This window comes from Brachycentrus maculatus, unplaced genomic scaffold (assembly GCF_059751285.1).
Source record: "Brachycentrus maculatus isolate JH-2025_06_01 unplaced genomic scaffold, ASM5975128v1 h1tg000270l, whole genome shotgun sequence".
Classification (NCBI taxonomy): Eukaryota; Metazoa; Arthropoda; class Insecta; order Trichoptera; family Brachycentridae; genus Brachycentrus; species Brachycentrus maculatus.
In genome coordinates this window covers 923,255-950,520 of record NW_028281021.1, presented here as the reverse complement: position 1 = coordinate 950,520, position 27,266 = coordinate 923,255, and positions in this window count along the sequence as shown.

Sequence of the window (27,266 nt, the reverse complement as noted above, 5' to 3'; positions counted from 1 at the left end):
TTTTTCTTCGAGCACATATATGCATGTGTGTGTGTATATATATATATATATATATATATATATATATATATATATATATATATATATATATATATATATATATATATATATATATATATATATATATATATATATATATATATATATATATATATATATATATATATATATATATATATATATATATATATATATATATATATATATATATATATATATATATATATATATATATATATATATATATATATATATATATATATATATATATTTGTATATATACAAACATTTTTTTGTACGAGTGACGAAGACATTATTGATGGTTTAGGAGTAACACTACATCTATATTTTTAAAATCTATTGATTTTTTAAACATAAGTCATATTTATTACTTTTGACCCTGTTAGAAAAATACAGTATCTGTGTTCAAAGCTTGATTTTCACGTGCAACAGCTAAATAAATATAATATGTCATAAAATTAAAGCTCTTTGATCCTTACATTTATCACACACGTTCACTTTTATGTTTGTATGTACTTTTATAAAAATAATTACACACATTTATTAAATTCATTTTTTAATTTCAATTAAAACAGGCATCAACCCTATCAGCTGGATGGGAAAATTGTGCATTTTATGCACTTATGCGCTTTGCAGTCACCTACACACAATGTGCATACGTACATAATAGTGCAGGGAGCACAGTAAATCACAGAGAACCGGTTTTTTGTATTTATTGTCATTATTCGGAATGTCCACTCGTGATTTATTAAAACCCACCGGAGTTTTGTGCTCGAAGGATTGATGTCACGAAATGGAATAACAATAGAATGAGAATTAATATTTTAACAAAAGCTCTCGAAATATCAACCCTTCAGTGACAATAAAAACTAGTAATTTTTTCATACATTTTACTATCCACTTGCAGATAGACAGAAATTTTATACTTTAAATTAAGGTGGGATAATCGATAGCCTGTAACTTTATTTTCTTTAAATCTAGGTTACATTGGACGTTATTGAATTTTTTCCCAAAAAAAAGATTGTTTATTGAAAAATAAATGTTTTTTTTTCTATATGGTTTTGAAATAAACTTTAGAATCTTTTTACTATAGGTTTTTTAATTGAACGTTTTTTTATAATTAGTATGTATCTTTGTTTTAAAATCCCTTTGTTGATTTTAAAACAAGTTCACATTTTTATTATAAAAATGGAAAATCACAATGTAAGTGCTTCAAATATAAATCTTTTTTTTTTACTTTTCCTATTTATAATTTTGGTTTAATAATTTAGAATACACTACGTGCATATTGGCAAACGATGAGAATAACCTAATTAACATGTCGCTCACTCCTTTCAAGAACGTCATAAATCAAAAAACTTGATTTTTCAGGAGAATGTTTTTAAAGTTTAAAAACATAATACAATGTATTAAATATAAATATCAAGCCACTTGTTGAACTTTTTACTGTGCAACAGATCTTTTTAGGTAAAACCTGAATGTTTTTTCTCCATTTGAAAAATATTTAGTATATTTCAAAAAATAAATAAACAATACCTTTTCTTCAAAATACAAAAACAGTACTATCTGCCCTGTAGCGGGTAAATATTAAGTTAAAAATATGCCTCTTTTGGTGGGATATAGTGCATTTTCTGGACATTCCGAAAACATGCACAACTGAAAATTGACGATTTTTGATTTATGACGTTCTTGAAAGGAATGAGCGATGTGACAGATAATATAACTCACAATTTTGTCAACAGATGAGAGAACAATACTTTATATCATAAAAAAAAACTTTGACATCAAAAATTAACTTAACCCAGGGGTTCCCAATCTTTTTCAGCCCGCGGCGCACTAACAAGTTTAGTATTTAGTCACGGCGCCCTACTTTAGTAAGCTATTTGGAATAATTAATATGACTTTAAACATATGTACCCATATATATTATAGTCGAAAGAAATAGGTAACTACAATAATAGTAGTTGGGTAGAAAGATGCTAGTTCTCAAAATGTAAATTGTTGCTTTACAGGTACCTACCCGAGAATATTTGTGGTTTCGGATGATGATAGAGGATCGACTCAAGGCGCCCCTCTTGACTTTCTACGGCGCACCAGGGCGCCGCGGTGAACACTTTGGGAACCTCTGACTTAACCTTTGATTTCGTACAAAAAGATCTTCACCCACCATAATCTTCACTTAACACCGTTTCCATGAAATTATTAGATAAAACTGCGTCTTTCCCCGCCAAAGTTGTCATCCCGTAATCCCTCTAACCTTTGTCGGCTCGTACCTCCAGCCGTGTGACGTCACCGCCCGAGTCCGGGGCTGAAACTCATACAAATTTAATATGACAGCTGGCCTAGATGACGCCGCGCCGCCTCTCGGCGGGGCGCCCGCCCGGCCCTATCACATATCCCGTATCCCGTACATCCCGTACAAAGAGCGATATGAGACCGGACATCGAAGAAAGCCACGAGGCTTGGCCCATTGTGTGCGGAAAAGTATTAAATTGACGCGGTGGGCGGCTCAACCCTAGAGGAACGAGCGATCCCAATTTCACCCACAAACAATGAATAACTATTTTCATTATTATTATTAAATTTAGAAAAAATGAGCCCTTATCCGCACCTGATGGTGCATAAGGCACTGCATTATGTAAACGCAGTGTTATCTTGATCGTTACTCATATAAAAGAAAAGTGATCACTCCAGCGTTTGAGGGTAAAACCACTTAAGTTTATCATCAACCCCCCGTGGGAATCGAACCCAGGATTAAAGAGTAATTATTAAAATTATTGAAGAGAACATAGTAACTTATTTTAAAATTGTCAAAAGAAGAAATGCCTCGAAAATGATTTAAATGATTAAAAAAATATTGTAACTCTAGAAAATCATCAAACATGAAAATAAAATATTGCTGTCAATTCACTTCACGTTTTTCTGTCTTGATCTTATTTTTTTTACAATTTCCGTTCCAGAAACTTCCAAATACATTTAGATTTCAGATATACATTTTTAAAATTACCGAAATCAAGTCCGGGGTTTTCGTGCACCTTCTTGGCCTTTGGAGGGTTAGTATTTATTTTTCGACCACTGCCCGTCAGTTTATTGTGATTTTCGTAACGGAAAAGATTTGATTAAACTGTAAACAAAGAAAATATAGGAGGTCTAGGCCCAGCTTCATAAATATTATTACGTTCTTGTCTTGTTAAATGCGAAATATTAATTCGGAAAATAATTGAGATGGATTTCTGTTTTGTGGTATCAGCCATGAAATGTAGGAAAAATATTTATTTGGTATTATAAGTAATATATTTAAGTTTATGTTAGTTTATTGTAACTTTTTTTTTGTCGTATTTGCAATCGAGCGTTATGGAAAATTGAAAAACGTGAATTACGAACCAAATATTTTATGCTAGTTTTCATTTTTTTATTTGTATATGATAGGATAAATATTATAACTATGTTTCACAAAAATATTTTTTTTTCGAAATATGATTTACTCATTAACTTACTCTCTTTCAGAAAACAAATAGAGGAAGACCGAGGAAAGTTTGACACGATCGGGTATGTAAAATGCTTGAAAGCGGCCGGATCAGGAGTCAAATTAATCGGCGAGTACATATGATGAGATGTATGCATGTGGAAGAGGCGAAGAATGTTTGCAAAGGCAACGTGTAATGGCGTTCTATTCTCTCTGCCTACCCCTGCAGTTAATAAGCGTAATAGTTAGTTAGTTTGTTAGTTAGTTTACTGCCTTCCAAGAGTTATGCATTTATTCCAACGTTTCTCTAACTTTTTGATGCCTATTTTATTTATTTTATTATTTTATTTATTTGGGAATTGTACAGCTTTACATTAAAAAAAGTATATTAAAAAAAAAGTTACATTAACAATAGTAAACATTATATTACATTGACAAAAATAAGCCAATTATACTATTCCACATTTATGTTATAATAACTATTAAAAAATAAGAGATAAAAATTTTTTAAAAAAGAGTGGGTGTGTGTGTGTGAGGAAGGGAGTAAAGGGGTTAAGGTATGGTATAAAAAATAGAATTTGCAGGAAGGAAAAGGAAAGGAGAAGAACGTTTTACGTATAACGATTTGGTTTTGCTCTCAAAATATACCTGTTTCGACACTCACTTCTTCGATCAAGCCAAATGTCATATTACAATATTCAAGCGTATTGGTTACACCAAAAAATTACCCTTAGGAGGTTAATTTAATAAAAAATAATTGAAGGAGGAAAAAGTAAAAAGGAATAGTTACTTATTTCTCCTTAGGAAAATTATTGAAGGTTGTATCTAAATTAAAAACTTAACATACTTGGACGTCTACAGAATATCGGAAACACTAGTAGATAAAATACGTAATTTATTTTACCAAAAAATACATGAATGCGTTAGTGCACTTAGATATTGAGAAAATACTTCGATACCTTCCCCACACGTAGGGGAAGTTAAGGCAGCATTTAGTGAAGTTCGGAAAGGGAAAGGTCCGTAAGGGTGGAAGAAGAATATTGCTGGACCGAAATGGAGTTAAAGTTATTGTTGACATAAACAACAATAGAAAAGGCAGACACGGTAGCTGCCGAGGGGTTGGGGAGGGTTAAGGGAAATATTATGCCTTCTATTGTCCGAATGTTTGTACCCCCGCACGCAAGAGAAGAAAAATGAAAAGAATACCAACATATGTATATTTCATTTCGAAGCCTTTCGGCTGAATAGAAGCAAAGGTAAGTATGGTCTTTATGTATTTTATACACTGCTGTTCATTAAGTTTTCATAATAAATATAAAATAAAATAAAAATATCACGTTAATAATATAGACGATCGTTTTTAAAGTAAAAAAATTTAATAAAATGTATTAAAAATAAATATCAAGCCACTTATGTGCAACAGATCTTTTTAGGCAAAACTTGAATGTTTTTTCTCCGTTTGAAAAATATTTAGTTTGCTTATTTAAAAATTAAATTAAATAATACCTTTTCTTCAAAATGCAAAAACAACACTGCAAAAATATGCCCCTTTTGCTGGGATATAGTACACATTTTCTGGGCATTACAAAAACACGCACAACTGAAAAGTGACGATTTTTTATACATATAACGTTGTTGAAAGTAGTGAGCATATCGTGTTTTTATTGTTCGTCTTGGAAAAACAGTATTAAAATAAAATTGTAACAAAAAAAATTTTAAAGTAAACATTTATTTTAGATCGCTAATTGAGTGTTATTTAACGCGGCTAGTTTAAAAAACTACATCGATGAAATCATCTTAAGTTCTCGAAACTAGTCGTGTCAAATAAAACTCCATATGTGGTTAAAAAAAAGTATTTAATTTTTATAATCAACATGTCATTCCACAAAGTTAATGCCAAATTAATAAATAATATAATATAAGTGTTTATTAGAAATATTAAATGATAAATGAAACACTGGTTTTTTGAGTCTACTAAATTGTATTTTATTATTTAAAAAAAAACCATCAAAATTATATTTAAGACAATTGTTTCGCCTTGATACAGCATTTTAAAACTAATATTGACATTCGTTTGAAAATACCATCGCACAGTGAAACAACTGTCACTAATTAAATTTTTATGTGTTTTTTTTACACAATAAAAAAAATTTAAGACTAAAAAAATCAATGTTTGATATTAAATTTTAATGTATAAATTAAAATGAAGTTCTAAAAATGAAGCGTTAAATCAATAAATCTATGTTTATTATTGCATTTATCGAAAATTGCGTCCAGTGATTCAGTAAAAAAATTGTAAAAATAAATGTTGTGAAAATTCAAACATTTAAAGAAATATTATATTTTAATATTAAAATCGCTTTTTTACCATATTTACCTTACGCACCCTTGTTTTTCTCGAACAATCAAAAGCACATTTCAATTTTTCAAAAGCAAAAAACGAAGTGGTTCTGCTGACATGTTTATGATCTGGTTATGCGAGAAGTATGTTTCATGTTTGTGCGCCTAAATATTCAAAGATGTATGATGGCATCACGCATTGGTCTCTGGCATATGAAAATATTTCTTTAAAAAAATAAACGGGTGTTTTTCTACCTCTCGGCAGGGGTAACAGTTAAAAGAAAGTCCAATCGATCATAACGGGAAGCGATGTAACCCTTAGGCGTCTCGGCGTCCAGCGTCGGTAATTTCTGCTAACGGGCGGAAGTGGATTGGCGCGCTCCGGTAACGAGGACCGGATACGACACCGGCCGCTATCATCGCCATCAACTTTTAAGGTCTATTCATAAATTTGAACAATTCAATCTAAAAATATTGATACATAATGAAATATATACAAAGACAAATGTTTATTTGAATGGATATATACATAGACTAGGCATGATAAAGTCTTTCAAATATTTAAAAGTGGTCAGGTCAGGAGTCCGAATAATCGGCGGGTATGTATGAAGAGATGCATTAATGTGGAAGAGGTGGAGATTGTTTAATAATACAGATTGGTGAAGCGTTCTTTTCTCTATGCTTATTTCTGCGGGGCAATGGCGTTGTTTTTATTTTCATATGTATTTTTATTTTTAATCTCGTATTTTTATATAAAAATGTTGATATAAAAATCAGAATGGAAAATACGATGTTGATTTGAAGAAACAAAGAAAAATAAATCTGTATAATAAGTCTGTAAATAAATCATACATAACCCTATTATTCTCCTGAAATAGTGAAAAATGTAGTCGAAACGAATCGGTTTGTTAAAACGCGGGTAGCGGAGCATTCAGTATCCATTGCCCGGAACTAGTTCTTTTGAATTTTCACCGTTCATATGTGTTTCTTAGTTGGTAATGACTCACTTTAAAGTTAGAACATTAGAAAGATATACGTGACTAATACTAATAACCAACTAAAAAACATTTGAAGTATTTATAATATTTCAATGCGCAGGCGATGACAGATCGTAGGCCCTGTAAACACTGAAACATCCACATTCTCTTCTTATAAATGAATAAATAAAAATGCTTAAAAAAAAAATTTTATTCTTGGATTAACACTTCATTTTACATGAAATCATATAATCATCATTTTTGTCTTGTTTTTTTTTTTTTAATTTTCATTTTTAATTATTGAATGTAATATTTATCGAATTTTGACAGGCAGATCCACGGATCTATACGACAGAAGTAGAAAAAGAAGATGAATTTGATATAATTTAATATATTAAATTTGAAACCATATTTAATTTTTTTACCTTTAAAATATTGAGGTTTTATCGTAAGAGACATATATTTATATATCGTATATTTGATAAAAAATGCCAAACAATATTTTATTGTTTTTTGATTGATTATAATAAATTTTAATATAACACATAGATTTTTAATACATGTATCACTTTACTTCTGTTACATCGGCGAACGGACGAGTCATTCGTGTCTAGTGTCTATTACGGTAAAATTATTACTAGTTTACTGTGAATAATAATTATACGCGCGCACGCCAGGACGGGTAAAGCGAATTATTGTGCCCCAAAATTCAATGAAATAAAAAACTACATCAAAAATGAAATTTATAAAATAACCACAATGAAAGACACAAAAAACAAAAGGAACTCAAAGAAAAAAATATACAATATATTTATCCTATTGTTCATGAGTCCCTCGTTACTGGGCCGACTATATCCAGCGACTAGATCCAACTTTATTTCAGTTTACCTCTGTTCCATTGTCCTAATTCTTCGCGTTCCGGCCAGTTGGAAAACAACAACTGTCTCGAGAGATACGTACCTAATTGTTTGTTGGTGAATGTCTGCACTAAGGCGGAGATTTACTGAGATTAATGTACGCAGTTATTGGAACCGATGCCAAATCGAATTGTGTTCAATCACGTATTGGCCACTGGTGATACAAACGGCGAAGGTAATATTGGAAGTCATTTGAATCGTTTATTAGATTAAAGAATTTTGGGTTTTATTGTCAGTATAGAATAAAGAAATACAGTTTGGAGCGAATGGATAACGAGAGAATGAATAAGAAAATACATGTGGCGAATGTGAGAGGGAAAACAGAACGAGGACTACCGAAAAAGACTCGGCACGATCAGATCAATCAGAACCTAAAGTCTGGCGGTGTCAAAAGTCTGCGTAATCGGAGGGCATGTATGACTAGATGTATGGATGTGAAAGAAGCGAGAAGTGTATGTCAGGACAGAATAGTGTGGCGTTCCATCCTCTCTTCCCACCCCTGCGGGGAAACGGCGTGATGGTAGTAGTAGTAGTACTTCATTCTACATACTCGTAGATCTATGAAAGCGATTTCAGGTTAACTTAAATATTGGTTTAAGTTTTATACTAGCATTTTTTTTAAACTGCATTTAATGTGATAAAACAATTACAAATATACTTTTATGAACATTTATTTTATTTGACCAGTGACCGGGTTTTGTACTTACCGATATCATCACACTGTTTAAAGATCGAAACATGGATTATTGATTATATATTTTTTATTATATCACTGAAAACATACTTTGTACATACCTTTATTTTTTTGTTTTTAGAAGTATGAGAGCAAAACTTTAAATGGATTTTGTTCCTTGCTTTTTACCTGCAACAAAAAAAAAATATTTGAAAAACCATAAGGTCATTAGAAATCTAATGCACATATCGTAGTCATACAGGAGAATGTGACCAAGTGCATTGTTTAACAAAAACGTGATCAATAACTATTTGATATCTTACTAGGTTAATATTGCCATGGAAAAATCCCAAAGGATTTTAAACTTGGAAGTATAAAATATTGACTAGTTAAAAATGACTAACTGAATTGGTGTTTATTTTCTTGCCAAGCAATAGTGACTTAAATGGCACTCCTGAATATTTTACGTTTTGGTAGTTGGTCACTTTCTCCTGTACGACTACGATATGATGAAAATAATTATGAGGAAATAATTCAATTTACAAAGAAAAATCCCATATAGGCATAACCTGTTCATGGGTATTCGGTGAAATAAATTTACAATATGGTATTAAGTTATTATAATTTAAATAAAAACTAGATATAAATGTTAAAGGAGAGGAAAATCAACAAGTTGCAATAGAGATATAGCGCAACAAGAATAACTACTACTACTACTACCATCACGCCGTTTCCCCGCAGGGGTAGGCAGAGAGGATGGAACGCCACACTCTTCTGTCCTGACATACACTCCTCGCCTCCTTCACATCCATACATCTAGTCATACATGCCTCCGATTACGCAGACTTTTGACACCGCCAGATTTTAGGTTCTGATTGATCTGATCGTGCCAAGTCTTTTTCGGTCGTCCACGTTCTGTTTTCCCTCTCACATTCGCCACATATATTTTCTTAGTCATTCTCTCGTTATCCATTCGCTCCACATGTCCATACCACCGCAAAGAACTCTTCCTAATCTTTTCAATTATTCCTCGTTCAGCATTACATTCCTTTCTTATATCGTCGTTTTTAATTCTGTCAAATAATGATTTTCCACAGATTCGTCTGAGGGAGCACATTTCAACAGCTTTCACACTGCTTTCATCCTTCATATAAGAATAAGATATATCTATTATTTAGTAGAAATTCCAAGTTCATACATTAAAATATAATATATATTTTTAAGAATATTAAACTAATAAAAATAACAACCAAATGAATTTCTTCAAGAAATTCATTCATATACCGGACTTCCCGTCGGAAAAATATCAATATACACAACCTCGTACTACAAACCTAATTTAGTTGATTATCACACATCATTTCACAAAAGTCTTGATATGACGAAACTATGTATATGTAAAAAAATGTCTACAATGTTTTATTTTATTTTACTTTATAAATGGACAAAAGACGAAGAAGGTAATTTATTTTTAACTTCAAAAGGCAGAGTGAAATCAGCAGGTGCAGGTCTCCGCTAATTATACGGCCAAAAAGGAAAAATATCAAAGGGTTTGGTGAGACGTAATATTTTCTATATACGTTCATAAGCAGTGAAATTAACAAGATCCCCCCCCCCCCATTGGTGTATTCGGATCCTAATATGAGGCTCGCTATTGAAAAACCTTAATTTTCCGCAAAACACAGACGCTTATGAGGGATGGCCACCTATGATGAAAAACATGCAGGAATGAGCGGGAAAAGATAGCCCACTGGCGTACCGGAAAAATAAATATTATTAAAAATAACAGTACATTATTTAAAAAAAAAGTTTTATTATTTAAACTGAAAATTGGTTATTAAATATTTATGTACTAACCGCTTTTAGCGTTTGACGTTTGCTATTTTCATCTGAATAAGAGTGTATTTAGTTGATAATCTTGAATATAAAACTAACTAACTAACCATCATGCCGTTTCCCTGAAGGGGTAGGTAGATGGAATAGAACGCCATACCAATCTGTCTTTGCAAACAATCTTTGCCTCTTCCACATTCGTGCATCTTCTCATATATACCTGCCGATTATTCTGACTCCTAACTGGACTACTTTCAAGTGTTTGATAAACTTGATCTGCCTAGTTTTTCTCAGTCTTCCTCTTCTTCTATTTCCAACTATATCTATGCTGAATTTCAGATTGGATAGTATCAGTTTTCGGGGAAATTTTAATTGGATTTTATAATTTTTAAAATTGAAATATTTATAACTATAAAACATAATAAAAAAAGTAAAAACAGTGTTGTAGTGAGAACACATTTTTAAAATATGTGAGTGAGTGTATGTGCGCCTACATAATCTACAAAACTACTATTTTAAGAGCTTGTCTGGAGTAGGAACTAAACCCGGGACGTCAGTTTTGCATTCGATAATTCACTACGCCACAGCACTAACTTGTAATTATTTATGATAAAGATCTATTTTTAGTGTGGAGAAATGTAATCTGATTGTTTAAGCTATGTAAACATAATTATGAGGCGAAAAAAAATGATTCTATGAATTTGAGTAGTGTGGTTGTTAATCATGGGTAGAATTGGTGAATGTTACACGTGTGTAAAGTGCTCACTTTAACCAGCCTATCAATGTCGTAAGCCCCCTAAATGCCCAGACTTCCATATTTTTCTTCATCTTTAATAATAATAATAATAAAATTGGATAACTTATATAGCGCCATTTTCGTAAAAAAAATACCTCAAGGGCGCTTCACGGTGAATGAATTGGGGAAAATATTATGGTGGAAATGATTTAGAAAACAAATGTGTTTTTAGTCTTTTTCTAAAGATCATCTCACTCTCACTATTTCTAACCATTGGTGGAAGAGCATTCCACGCCGTCGGTCCTGCAACAGCAAAGGCACGCTCGCCAAATTTAGTGCGTTGCTTGCGAGCTGGTAAGATAACTTTGCCCATTGCAGATGTTGTTTGTTGAGATGTTAAAAAAAAATATGAGAGGAGTACAGTTCATGTGTTGATTTCAAATTATGAGACACTTTTTACTGTTCATTAATTATTTTTTTTCATGTCACAACGTCACTGCATTATCAACCCTTCTACCCCCTTCGCCCACAGGGGTGGAGAAATCATTTTGATCCAATAAAGAGCGCCGGCACCGCATGGCGCTCCCCAGTCCGGCCGATACCGCTGGAGAGGTAATGACCACGCTCTACCAGGAGAATATAAACATTAAGGATGAAAATGTTATAGAAAAATATTACCTCATGTAAGGAGGGTAATTTCGGAGCTCAAGGAGCATACTGGAATGTAGGGTACCAACCATATTGCTACCGCCGGCATATTATACAGTGTGTTACAGAAAAAACTACACAAAAACTAGAAAAGGAGTCACATACTAACAAATCTTTAGAATACATACATTGGGTCTTTGTATTTTATACACCAAAAATTTTTTTTCTTCTAAAAGTTTGGTTTAAAGGGTGCGATTTTTAGGATTGGTTAATAAGTCAATATTTAAATGCAATAAAATAACTAAGAATTGACCAAACGTTACCAAATGTTAAATGATTTTCAATTTATGAAATAAGTGGATTTAGGTATTTCGATATAAAAAAGAATGTAGCGTCTAAATAATGATATACCTAACAACAAAAAAAGTTTTGATTCAACTTATCTGTTCGATACTGTTATTATAATGTGTTTAAAAACGTGAATAATAAAATTTTCAGGGCCGATGTACTCGTATATATAATATTAATTGAGCCGTCCAGGTTTTCTGCTTAGTTTATACAAAATATACCTTTCATAGTTTTATTATATTATTTTAATTTTACAAGCCTTAATTCGGCTCTAACAAATAAAATACATAGTTATAATAATAACAATAACAAAAAATTAATTTAATTTAAGGAAAACATAAAATTAAGTATTCAATCTACAGTAGTTAAATCATACGTATGACCTAATATTACCACGAAAAAATAAGTTGGAATAAATACGAGTTGTTGCACCTAGTCATAAAAGTCAAAATAGAGGGTCGACAATGTGTGGACAGGAGGCAGATCCCCTGGCTCCGGAATATACTAGATTGAACGAGGATCAGGACCGTTGAGGTCCTATTAAGAGCTACCCAAGACAAAGAAAATTACTTTTAAGTGATAATCGACGTCAGGGGAACCTGACATGACACGCACAGAAGAAAAAGAAGGAAAGAAACTGAACGTTTTTACAATACATTTTTTATAAATGTTTTTAGTCAAGACATATTTGTTAAAACTGGATTTCATTCATAATGTGATGGGCTTTTAAGCCACATAAGGAAATATAGAATGCAAATAACAGAACGTAGTGTATTGAGGAAGAAATAATATAATAATAGTTTGTGCGTGTTGAAAAATGATTCCTAAGTACCAGGCACGCATGAAATGGCCTTAGGTGGGTGGCTATTAAGGCTTATATCAAGGGTAATATTGAGGTTCTCTCGTGGTACAGTGAGCGAAAAAAAGACACGAGAGGAATAATCTGTAAAAAAAGTTTGTTTTATTTCTCATTCAGAAGGGGTAAGGCATTCAGTTGTCAGAGCTCTCAACAGATGCCAGTTTTATTTGTCAGTTCCAACTGAAATAGGAGAGCGGTTTTGAAAATATTCAATATAAACAATTTCTAAACGTTTTAGGGATTTGAAGAACATCAAAGTGATCGCTAACCTAGCTCTGTGTGTATGTGTGTGTGAGGGGGGTGTGGGGGGTGTGTGTAAATGTTTATTATACTATTATGCTAAAAATCCTTTTAAGTCAACCTCAAAACATGACGAATAAGAAGGTTTATATAAGTTAATTCTTATCCGCACCCTGTGGTCCATAGGGCACAATAAATGGAGTATTATCATGATTGTTAACACATGAAGGAAATGTGATCAGCTCTCCGCTTTAGGTACCAGTCCAGGGTAATATTGAATAAATATTAGAATGAAAAAATCACTTATATTTGTTTGACTCCCCTGAGAATCGAACTTGGGACCTCCAGTGCGATAGCCGAGCTTGCTGACCTTTACTGTTGTTTTTTTTTTAAATAATGCGCTTTATTTTTGTTCGGCATGTGTTTTAGTTTTTTCATTATTTGTTCGTTTTTTACTGAAAAATCATTTTGTTTGTGACATTTTTCGATGTAAAAACTAGGAGAAAGTGTTTTAAAAAACATTTTTCACCGACTGTACCATACATTTGGCTCATACAATATTTCAAGACACGGTGTAGATTGTATGTAGGAGCATCTCCACCGAGTATGACGTCACTCGGCTTCTCACACACCTTGGTATGTTATACCGAGATAATAATATTTCCTCACGTTTCAGTATTCATAACGCCGCTGACAACTGACTGTACGCCATAAAACAGTAATTTTCATTATGAGAAAATAACAAACTCATTAGTTCGGTACTGATGGCCTCATTAGTTGTTCGCGGTACAAAAAATTTGATTAACTTTTTGAATTTCTTTATTTCCCTTAATGGCCTGACAATGCTATCATTCTTAAAATATAATTTTAATAACATTTGAAATCATATATCGCTCACTATTTTTAAGAACGTCATAAATTAGAAGTCGTCAATTTTCAGTTTTGCATGTTTTCAGAATGCCCAGAAAATATACTATATCCCAGCAAAAGAGGCATATTTTTAATTTAATATTTACCCGCTACAGGTTAAAAAGTGTTGTTTTTGCATTTTGAAGAAAAGGTATCGTTGAATTATTTTTTTAAAATTTACTAAATATTTTTCAAATGGAAAAAAAAACCTTAAGGTTTTACCTAAAATGATCTATTGCACAGTAAAAAGTTCAATAAGTGGCTTGATATATTTTTTAATTCATTGTATTATATTTTCAAACTTTAAAAACGTTCTCCTCAAAAATCAAGTTTTTTTTATTTATGACGTTATTGAAAGGAGTGAGCGATATATGATTACAGCATATGAATATGCTGTCATGATTATAAATAATACTCTAATAAAAATCACAGCGTTTTGGGTGTGTTAAAATCCTTGTTCACAAATCTGGGTTTCACCACCAAGGAGTTATATTTACATTTTGATGTCTCAACAATGATGATGGGTTAAAAAGATCAAAGATTATGGTGTGAAAGGGTTTCTGAAAAATAAAAAGCTTACTCAAGTCAACCATAGATACTGTCACAAACTCGCACATAAAGTGACCTTTGAATCATTTCGTATATGAGATAAAAAAAGAGAGGTGAGGCTATTTTTTTTATTTCCGGCAAGTGCCTTTAACAATATTTACAAAAATATGTAAAATAACCATTAAAAATACACTTACAATAATTATCACTTTCATACAATAGATTTAATACAATACAATACATTTTCAATACAATCCGTTACATAAACGACAGTTACATGCTATAAAGAAATTTGTAAATTCTCGATTGCAAATTCTCTCGTAGTTAAGCGGACAAACCGCATGTTCTAAACATGATATAATGTGATATATAAAATAGATTATGTGATATGCTTATAATTAACAAATTCTTTTCAAGATATGTATAAAAACAGAATATGCTATAAATCCTTCTAACATTTACAGCAGGAAGAAAATTTTTGGTATTTTTGTAATAATTTTTTTTAAATCATGGGTAGAGTGATAAATGTTTCACGTATGTTAAGTGAGCAATTAAACCAGCCTTTAACAGGTCGTAAGCCCTTTAAATACACACAAATCCATATTCTTCTCGAGATCGAGATGTCAAAATGTAATAAATTGTTGTCCGTTTTTATTTACTTATTTATTCTACGCAATGTTAAATAATAATTCTCATATAAATGGATGATTTTTTGTTGTATTTTCGTAAAAGTTTTGTAAAATATTTTGTTTATTAGTTATATCACAAATTAATATTAAATCTGATCTCATTTGGACTGAATCAAAGATTTTACTCTTTTTGGCATCTATTATATAAAGTTTTGGCACATGGATGCCATTTTTTCGTCTCGAAACCATACCTGAATTATGGACAAAATGAGCTTTTCCACCGTAGGTCAATCAATTTTGGAGAGCCGATTTTTACAGATTTCCGATAGATTTTCAATTAGGTTTATGCCTGGCAAAATTATTTACCAGTCCAAAATAGTTCATTGCTTTTGTGTGAAAAATTTAATATTTTTTTTTATTTGTGGCAGGTGGTTAAATCTTGCTGAAATAATCCATTACCATTTGACCTTCGTTTTTGTATGTCTGGTAGCATCTTTCTCACTGGAATTGGGTGATACTTCTCGCTATTCATCGTCTCATTAACTGAAAGAAGCAGCCTTGGTCCATAATACGAGGATCACCCTCAAAACATTTTTCAGAGGGTGTAGAAAATACGAAAACAATGTTTTGTTTCAATTAATCTGTTCGATACTGTATTTTCAGCTCAGTTAGCTAGAGAGCTATGTGATTAGTAACATATTTTATTACATAGTTTGGACAGCAGTTAAAATACTAGTTTCTAAATACAAGCTTGTCAAGTCGAGCGGAAAAATATTTCACGCGTTCAGTTTTAGACATAACGTAAGTATCGTGCGTCAATAAATCACACATAAACAGTAATTATAAAATGTCTTTATAATTGACTACTTTCAATAGTTCAACATTCTACAGCTAATAAAAATTAGGATTTTTCAGTAGATAGATACTACATGATATTTTAGCACATTAATTATTTATTCGGCATTAACTTTGTGGAATGACATGTTGATTATTTTTAAAATTAAACACTTGCACTTATGGTTTTCGAAAACACTTTTTGATGAGAAAAACTGTAGTTTTCGAAACATGTGTAATGAAATAAAACCCAAAAAGTGTTATTAAATGAGTGTTTAATTTTTTCAAATATTTTAGTATGTTAAATTAACGCTAACCAAATAAAGGTAACTAATTTAAATATTTCAAAAATTAAAAACCATTCAACCCTCTAGTGAGAATTACGGTAAAGTAGAACTTCACCCTTTTGTTTTTATAAATCTCCTTTAATTTAAAAAAAACCTTTGGACGACATATTGTAATGAACATCAGCGGACGTGCCGTTCCATAAAACCCATTCCACAATTTGAGGTCACTGATTTTCTACTTGTTGGAAGAGTGCAGACATACGGACAGCTCACCGGTCAGAGGGGGACAGAATAACTGTTTGGCGGTAAAGGTTTTATTTGACCGGTGTGTGACGCAAAAAATGGCGGGAAGTATCCTGACGTCACGTGGTCAACCAATTAGTTGGGAATTTAATACGCGAAGAGCGGTCGGAAACGCCGCCGTAGAGGGCTACATAGAGTACCAATTTCGAATACTCACCTCCTGCTGAATTTGCTCCCCTGGTATCATTGAATTTAAAAAATGTTTGGGGTATGTAATTTTGCAAAGCCACACGCTGTTTGAAAAAATATAAATAAATAAAATAATTACTGTGCGGTTTTGCATAGTGAAATTAAAATAATAAATAAATAAACGTTAATATTTTTAAACTTTATTATATGTTATTGGTGTGTTTCAATAACATTTTACGTATTCATACTTTAACTAACTAACCATCACGCCGCTTCCCCGCAAGGGTAGGCAGACAGAATAGAACGCCACACCACTCTGTCTTTGCAAACTTTCTTCGCCTTTGCCACGTTCATGCATCTAATACATTTCATAAATTACAAGTAAAATTTAAATAATATAGTGTGAGGCAAATGTAGTGGTAAAATAAATTTAAGCTTAAGGATAACAAAATTATTATTATTATTTTGATATCTCAACATATCTGTTAGGATATTTACAGAGCTTACAACCTGTCATACGCTGTTTTAGTGACCGCTTTACACACGTGTAACATTTGCCATTTCCACAAATGATTGACAACCACACAACTCAAATTCTGGAATTAGAAAATCGCACGCAATTATTAAAAACTACAATGAATTTCGTATCATACAATTATAATTCTTATCCTCATCCGCACCCAATAGTGCATAGGGCACTGCATCGTATTGATGCAGTGTTATCTTGATCGTTATTTACATGAAGGAAATGTGATCACTATTGCTCTTCAGGGACCAGTCCAGGGTAATATTAAATAAATATTAGAGTGTATAACTAATAAGTTTAATTTCATCCCTCCCTGGGAGTCGAATCTGGGATCTCCAGCACGGTAGCCAAACACGCTAGCCATTACACGACGGAGGCGGGCAAAAAATACAATAACTCTCCGAATAATTTAGCCCAGTCGCAAAATATTTTATCAACATATTTTATAACAATATTCTCAATTTTTAAATCAATTACTTTGTGGTTAGTCATTTTGTTTTTAAATGTTAATTATATTACCTACTATATAATAACCACTCATCGAAATTTTAAGTCTACCGGTTTCGAGACGTACCCGTCTCTTCGTCAAGACAATCACTACCACAGCATGCAAACAATACTACCCTTCACTACCATAGCACTATTTACGCACTTAAAACTACACAAAATGTTTAACACATGCACTAAAGGTTTCAGCACAAACATGAGTTACGAGCCGAGGTTAAACATGCACTGTGCATGTGAGTGGGTATATACTAATATTATTAACATTAAAAAAAAAAGTAAATTTGAACAAGTTTATATTAATAGGTGAGTTCATATTTGCCATAAAAATACATGACGTTAGAGGGTAGACAATTATATCACAGACACGTAAATCATACGATGAACAAATTCCAGATTGTCTGCAAGACAAAAAATGTCCCCAATTCAAAAGCGGTCAACGGGCGTGATATCATAATAATATATCAATAAAACACATGACAAGTACAATTTTAAAATGAAAGAGTATTTAAATTATTTCGTAAAAATAAAATTATGAGAAACGTACGTGGAAAAAAATTAATATAAAAATTAAAGTGTATTTTATTTATTGTTTCGGCATTTACTTTGTGGTAAGATATGTTAAAATGATTAAGGAAACACTTGTTTTTATACCACTTGAGTTTATTAATAGACACAAATCACTCATTCCACTCTCATAAATTAAAATTATTACACCTTGCACCACATAAAGGCCAAATTATGAATTATTTAGAAAAATTAGAAATTCAATAAAACTAAATTCTTATAATAATTTATTAATTAATATATTGTTTCAAAATTCTTCAACTTTGCTTTCTATTTTTCCTTTGTTTTCAAACTCCGACCCTTGACAAACCCCCTCTTCCTAACTTACCCCTCGCAGTATTTATAGAACTTTTTTTGTTGTTGATATTATTCAGACCTGACGATGAAAGTTTAGCTTCCGAAACTAGTAGTCATTAATAAACTCCAGTGGTTTAAAAACAAATTTTTCCTTAATAATTTTAAATTAAAAGTGCATATTTTCACTAAGTGGAAACAAAAGCAGTTTGTTTTTTCATGACAGTTAGTTCAGAAAAAAAGGACCAGTCCAGCCAGGGTATATGAAATAAGTATTATAGTGTAAAATCAATCATATTTATTTTAACCCCCCCCCTCCCCTTTGAGAGTTGAACGTGGGACGTCCAGCACGGTAGTTAAACACGCTGACCATTACACCACGGAGGCAAACCTTGACGCAGCAAAAATGTAATCGTGTCTTTTTTTCAAATTTGTATCCTAACTTTAAATGTTTTGAATTTCCCTCAAAAAGTCGTTCAAACAATCGAAGCAAGTATCTAACATCACACGGCCCATTGGTCTCGGATCAACATATTCATCTGGAAGTTGGGAGAAAGTGAGGAGGAGCGAGGAGACGTAAGGTGGAACCCGGAGGAAGGAAGAGAATAAAAGGAAAAGTAGTAATAGTAATAGTAAGAGGGTCCTACACAATCTTGATGCAAAGTCGTGACTTGCCGCAAACGGTTTGTCAAGAGGCGAAATATAAACCGGGTCATTTGTTGGAACCCCACGCAGATCTCTCTCGTCCCTGTGCTCCTGTCCCTGGGGGGTGCTTTTGTTGTTCTTCTCGACTCCTATCCTAACGTTTCCTCTTCTTCACTCTAGAGGCTGTCAAGAGACTATAGCCTAAGCTGGAATCTATAAATGGACACATAACGAATAATGACATTTTGGTTATATTCGTAGAAATGATTCTAAAATAATAACGTATGTAGGTAGGCGAGATATCGGCAAATTTATAGGTCAAAGAGCAAAATATGCAAATTACAACGATTGTATTTTCTTTATTTATTGATTTGGCCTTATTTATTGATAAATTTGCAAAACTCCATAGTTAATACACATTTGAAATATAATACTAAAATCAAAGACTAATTTTTAGGGTCTACTAAAAAGTATATTTTATTTTTAAAGATCATAAAAATAAAATACGTGAGAATTATTTCGCCTTGCAGGGTATTATCAAAGTAAAAAAATAATAATGTCCTTACAAGGTAAACCAATTGTCGCGATAAAATTTTTTATTTTTACGTTTTTAAAAATAAAAAATTACAAATTGCTAGATCCTAAAAATCAGTTTTTGATTTTAATAATGAAATTATTTAATTTTCTTTTTATGACCAAATCTTTTTGTTTCGTTCAAATTTCTAAAAAAATAAAAATACTTTGTATAAATCTATATACAAAGATAATAATGAAAATATTTGTTTATTAAAATCTTAAATCTTCTAATTTTAATCACTCATTGCTTTGAAATTGTATCACAACTCATCAACGTTGGATTCTAATACTTGCGAAATTTTCATATGCTATTTATTTATTTTTCATTGAGTACTACAACGCGTGGCAGGGTACAGCCAGTTAAAAAGAATTTTCATTCATATTGTATTATCTGATTGAAACAATATACTATACTATAAATGTAACATAATAAACAATAACGTAGAAATCCTAAAAATAATTAATACGAAAAGCCATAAACTGCAACATTTTGATATTCATAAAAATATAGATAACAATAAACCCATAATTAACAATATGACAAAAACTAAAGCCTCCCCCCTTTTGTCTATGTTCCCACTGATAAGAAATAAAAATAAAAAATAAAAATAAAAATAAGAAACAGCTACCACCCCCTTTCAACCTTCAACGTCGCAAGGACCCAACTCTAAAATTTAGAATTAGCTTCACATACGGTGTTTGAAAATGATGCGGAATGCATCGAAACACGTGTCACAGTAGATTTTATGAAATAGTGGTATTTACTAAGTAAAACCTTAATTTAAAAGAGATTTTTCTTTTAAATAATTCTAGCCAAGAATTGGAAGCAGAATCCGTCTACTTCAATAAATTACGACACCGTCTCAGTAATAAAGATGGTCAATTTACATTAGAGTGCGCTCGCTTACCCCCTCCCCTGTCACTGTCCTCCTCCCCCTCCTCTACCCTCACCCCCCGGCCCACCTTGACTGACGGGAGAAATGTTGTAGAAAATTGGTCCCCCCTTCTCGAGAAAAATCTACAAAACAAATTGTATGCATTTTTCCGTAGAGCAAACTGCCCGTACAAGATGTTATTTGCTCACGAGACATGATGATACATAAGTATCGCATCTCTTGGTGCAGAGACAAAAAGAAACATATTCAAAGGTAAACAAGACTAAAGGGAAAGAAATTCTGTGAATATGAGAATGTTAGTCTGTATGTCATATTTTTTTAAGCAAATATTTCATTTTATTTTTTTAAATCTCATCAAAGATGAAGAAGAATATGGAAGTCTGGGCATTTACGGGGCTGACGACCGTCATAGGCTGGTTTAAGTGATCACTTTACACACGTGTAACATTCACCAATTCTACCCATTATTGACAATCAAGCTACTCAAATTCATTAATTGAACAAGTATTTGGACATACTCAAAATGTTGTAAATACATATTTCATTGTTTTAATATTAAAATATTTTCATGAAATGCTGAAATTCATATTAATTTTTTTATCGATATTTCAAGCATGGATGCATAAGAATATGAAAGTCTAGGCATTGTACCCATGATTGATAACTACACTATATGCTTTAATTTTAAGTATTTATTATTGTATTGAAATGATTTTTTGTTTTAATTGTGAAGTTATATTTATGATTCAATTAAAAACATATTTTGCGAAATCTATAGTTGAAATGAATAAGTTTTTAAAGTAGAAACTATCATTGAAACTATGTAAGACTAACCCTGATTTTCACATTTGGAGACGTCTGAAAACACCATTTTGAAATTATAATATCAGTTACATATTTAATTTACAATATTTTAAGTGTGTCTAAATTTATAAACGAAAATTTAGACACACTCAAAATATCGAAGATTTTTCAAGTTGTCTAATGAGTTAAATTTATTTAAAAAATATGTAAAACAAATGAATATCTATGAATTATCGATTGGCAACACTTTAACCTAAGAATATCAAAATAATCTTAATTTCTAAATAAGACTATTTTCTAAATAATATTTGATCAAGGTAATAATATACTCACCACATTGATCCAATGTACTAACTTATTTATTATGGAATGTGAAAACGAAAAAGATAAACCACTTATTTATACAACAGGTGTGTTGTATCAAAATCAAGTAGATGTTCTATGCCAAAACTTTTGAGAACTTTGAAACATGTAACTTTTTATTACTTAGTCGATATTGTGATATTAAAAATACACGAATCTCATAGGTATAAAAATCGTTGAAAAAATATTCGGGTAAAAACAAAATTCTTAAAAAAAATGCTATTATCAATACGCCCAAGGGATTTTTTTAAAATAAATATATTCGTCCCAGCAACCCTGGGTCCGGTGTAGAACGACCAACTCTGACTGGGACGAATTGGCATCATTATTGAAGTCACGACTAGAATACCGTATGCCTTATTTGGAATTTAGATTTCTACTCTCACAACCGTCAAGGTGTTTTAAAGGGGACACAAATCTCGAATGGAGAAAGTAAATTGTGGGGTTCTTTTCTGAATCTGACAAGATATTTCAATTTCTTCGCAATTTAGATTGTATATTATTAGATTAAAACCAATATTTTTAGCTTTTCCACTTTATTTTTATTTGACCAGCGACCGGGTTTTGTCTTACCGACTTCATCAGACTGGTGGGAGGCTATACAAATTGTTATGTTATATATAAAACAAGGCAGGAGTTGATAACCATGATTTCATATAATTTTGTTGAGAAATTAATTTAATTTGAGTGAAATTAAGTATTGTATGATATTAATAATATTTTTTATAAAGGTTTTTTTTTGTATATAGAGCACGATTTTATATAAACATTATAAAGGTCACTTAAAAAAGTTTTTACTTTGTATTTCTTAAAATATATTTTGACATGTGTTTCGATGCATTCTGCATGTTATTAAACACCGTGTGAAAATTATGAGGAATATATCAAAACACATGTCAAAAAAGATTTTTAAAAATACTTACCATGTAAAACTTAAATTAAATATGGGTAAATATTACCACAAACTGACTGCCGAATCATTTAATGAAATATAAACTTAGCCTGTTGCCTCATATTTGACTCTTTTTTATCTCCAATCACAGAAAACAGGTCATCATTACTTATTTTGTCCAAAATGTCCACATACGTGCTGAACCAAAATGCTTATTGACCTTATACGGACAACACTGGCTCTAGTGTCTACTGTCTGGCGTATAATAAAACAATTTATTTTATCTACTCCAAGATCATTCTTAATAAGAAGTGTGTTTCATGTTCATCTATTTTGAAAAACAAAAAAATTATGCCTATCTTACAATACCTATTTCGAATCATTAGTAAAATGCTTCCAAGGGAATCAATTTATAACTTTTTTAGTTATTCAATTCTCGACGACTGATAATACACTGATGAAACAAAACAAAATATTTTATTTTAAAATTTTTCACACTCGACACTAGATTTTTCACACTATGGATGACATTTAAATAAATATAATTATTTACATATACATATATATTTTTTGATGTATTATTAAATGTTAATACTTTTTATTATAGATATCTTAACTAAACATCTATTGTTTTCATACGAAAGAAGATGGATGAAAAAGTCTGAACATTCCATGGCTTTCGACCTGGCAATTAGCTGGCTAACTGAATGGAAGCAAAATGCGCATGAAGTCATCACTTCATACACATTTTGACTGCATTTGATCTGATTTCATGTTATTTTGCTAACTTTATACTTTGCTTCCATGTATTACGGTTGGAACATCATCCTATCATATATGTATATACGCCTAAATTCTACAATGCCAAAAGAGTGAACGTGGAAGTCTTGAAAATTCACGAATAATAAACGATCATTTGAACGATACGCTTTCCATCAAACACTCGACACGGGTATATCAAACGTAATTTGACTAAAATGACCGCGTACAAAAAGCGTTCATTAATCACTCGATTGTAACAAAACTAAATATTTTATTTTAAAATTTCTCACACTCGACACTAGATTATTCACACTATGGATGACATTTAAATATATATAATTATTTACATAAATATATATTTTTTGATGTATTATTAAATGTAAATACTTTTTATTATAGATATCCCAACTAAACATCTATTGTTTTCATACGAAAGAAGATGGATGAAAAAGTCTGAACATTCCATGGCTTTCGACCTGGCAATTAGCCGGCTAACTGAATGGAGTCAAAATGCGCATGAAGTCATCACTTCATACGCATTTTGACTGCATTTAATCTGATTTCATCCTTATTTTGCTAACTTTATACTTTGCTTCCATGTATTACGGTTGGAACATCATCTTATCATATATGTATATACGCCTAAATTCTACAATGCCAAAAGATTGAACGTGGAAGTCTTGAAAATTCGCGAATAATAAACGATCATTTGAACGATACGCTTTCAATCAAACACTCGACACGGGTATATCAAACGTAATTTGACTAAAATGACCGCGTACAAAAAGCGTTCATTAATCATTCGATTGTAGGAAGCCAAAAGGGAGATGTACACCGTCCGACGCCGTCCGACAAACGGAAGCCGTGTGTAGCGCGTAACACGTGCGATGCCGTGGCATGTACAATCTGTCACTGGGACGAATAGATCATCTATCCACATTATGATGGACCATAAACACGCTTCATCATCTATGATACGCCACGTGTCATTAACCACAAACCAAAAACAATATTGTAGATTTTTTCTCCTCGACTCTCGGTATGATTGATTGTATTATATCAAACCGAGCTCTCTCTCTCCTGGAATTTGAACGTATTTCCAAGCACGTCTTAATATTTCTAACGAAGATGAATATTTTTGATATTCTTGAATGAATAATTTGTTCGTTTTATAATACCTTAATAACTTATGTATTTTTTCGAAACTGCATCACATTTTACTAACCTTGCATTTCATTTTTTTACTGAATTGTAACTTACTATCTAATTAACCAACACGCCGATTGATCGCAGGGGTAGGCAGAAAAAAGAGAACGCTACAACAAACAGTTTTTGCAAACAATCATTGCCTATTTCACATTATTCGTGAATTCTTCTTATCATATGTAACTAACTAACTAACCAACCAACACGCCATACACCGCAGGGGTAGTCAGAGAGAATATAACGCTACACCACTCTGTCTTTGCATACAATCATCGCCTTCACATATATGCATACAATACAATCATACATACCATACAATCATGCATCTCCTCATATTATTTTTTGACATCTCATCAAAGATGAAGAAGAATATGGAAGTCTGGGCATTTACGGGGCTGACGACCGTCATAGGCTGGTTTAAGTAGCCACTTTACACACGTGTAACATTCACCAATTCTACCCATTATTGACAACCACACTACTCAAATTCTTAGAAGTTCTATATATATTAACCAATTTTGAATCTTGAATCACTAGAACTTCACTAGAGACATCTATTGGTGAGATTAAAAGAAACTTTTTATTGAGCAGAAACTCTTTAATTAGTATATGAGATACGAATCCTGGATTTTAATTCTCATCTCCTCATATACCTATACCCGTCCATTATTTCGACTTCTTACTTGACCATTTTCCAGTATTTGAAATACTTGATCATGCTAAGTTTTCCCATGTATTTTTCTGCTTTTATTACTAAATGAATTCGTCTGATAATTTTTTGTACTATTTTTTCTTCACTCATTTGATTCACACGCCCAAACCATCTCAACACACCTTTAATAATTTTATCGATAAAGCTTATCTCAGCCATGCATAACTTTTTTATATCACTATTCGAACATCTATCGTACCTACATCGTTTAGCCGCACATTCGACATTATTTTGAATCCGAAGATTAACAAACAAAATAAACGGACGTAAATTAATCTAAACGGATACCGACAGACACTAGAAAAGCATCCTTTTTAACGACAGCACGTCGCACATAATCACTGATAATGAGAGTCAGTAACGGAATGATAAATGACTCGACTCAACATAGATATGTTATAATAGGCACACTCAGGAGAACATGACAAGAAGGAAAAAAAGGTGACAAGTCAAATTCGATTAGCACTTTGTGAAAAGTGCCACCAACGACAACGGAAGTCCAGAAAACGCCATTCGCTTTGATATATCTGTCAAAATAATCCTATCCAACGCTTAGGCCAACGATTTTTTTTCCTTACAGCGAAAACAAATTTTAGATAATTAGCGATTCGTGTTTGCTTTTACCGCCAATCCGTCAGAATCACTTCCGCTCACAAGTGGTCGTGTTATCTCAGCTCTAGGAGCTATAATGATATAATCTTGCCCAAATAATTTGAACAATATCACTCTGACCTAAAATTAACAAAGGACGCCGAAACGGAAACAATCTAATTTCGCAAAAATATACTTAATTTCCAAGGATATACTGTATAGCAAATAATGTGAAATATATTTTTTAATGAGTTGATAATGCTTATCTTAAAGGCAACAAAATTTTAGATATCAAATATGAAAAACTTTCAGCGAAAGCTAAACTGGCAGTGCACAATGGAGTCCTGGTTCTAACCCTAATGTGTGGAAGTGAAGCAAAAGAAGTGTAAAAGTGACTGAATGCAGTTGAAATGAAATCTCTCAGACGAATGTGCGACAAAACGATGTGTGATATATGTTCGAATGGTGATATAAGGAATGAATGCAAGGTTGAAATAAGTCATTTACATACGTATTTATAAAATTTAGAAAGGCGTGTTGAGATGGTTTGGGCATGTGAATCGAATGAGTGTTGAAATAATATTATTGTTACAAATTTATGAGGTGAATGTGGTTGGTAATAGAAGCAGAGGAAGACTGAAGTAAATCAACCGTGATTAAGAATTTCAAATACTTGATTATGACAAATATATAAAGTGGTCAGGTCAGAAGACGGAATAATCAGCGGGTATGCATAAGAAGATGCATGAATGTGAAAGAGGCGAAGATTGTTTGTAAAGACAGATTAGTGTGGCGTTTTATTACTTTTGACTACCGTTACGGAAAAGCAGCGTGAAGGTTAGTTAGTTAGTTAGTTTGCTTTAATATGTGTATGATATCGATGGCCCCTACGTAAAGTATTCTATCTGCAAAACTGTTACTTTACAGGAGAGAGCTTAGGATTTTTTCAACGTATTTTCTTTATTAATTAACGGTTTTATCTGAAATTCTAAACTAGTATTATAAAATTAAAAACACGATAAAATAATGTATTAAATGGTTTCAAAACTTTATGCTTTGTCAAAATTAAGTAGTTAGCGTTCAGTTTAATTCGAAAATTCGATGTAGATAGCGTCTTATACGGCTGAAACTAGGCGTAACTCATTTTATATATACGTTTTTGTTTGTTTAAATTTGTAGATAACGGTCAGTTGATAACATAACCAAATATATCAAAATGGACAAAAATGT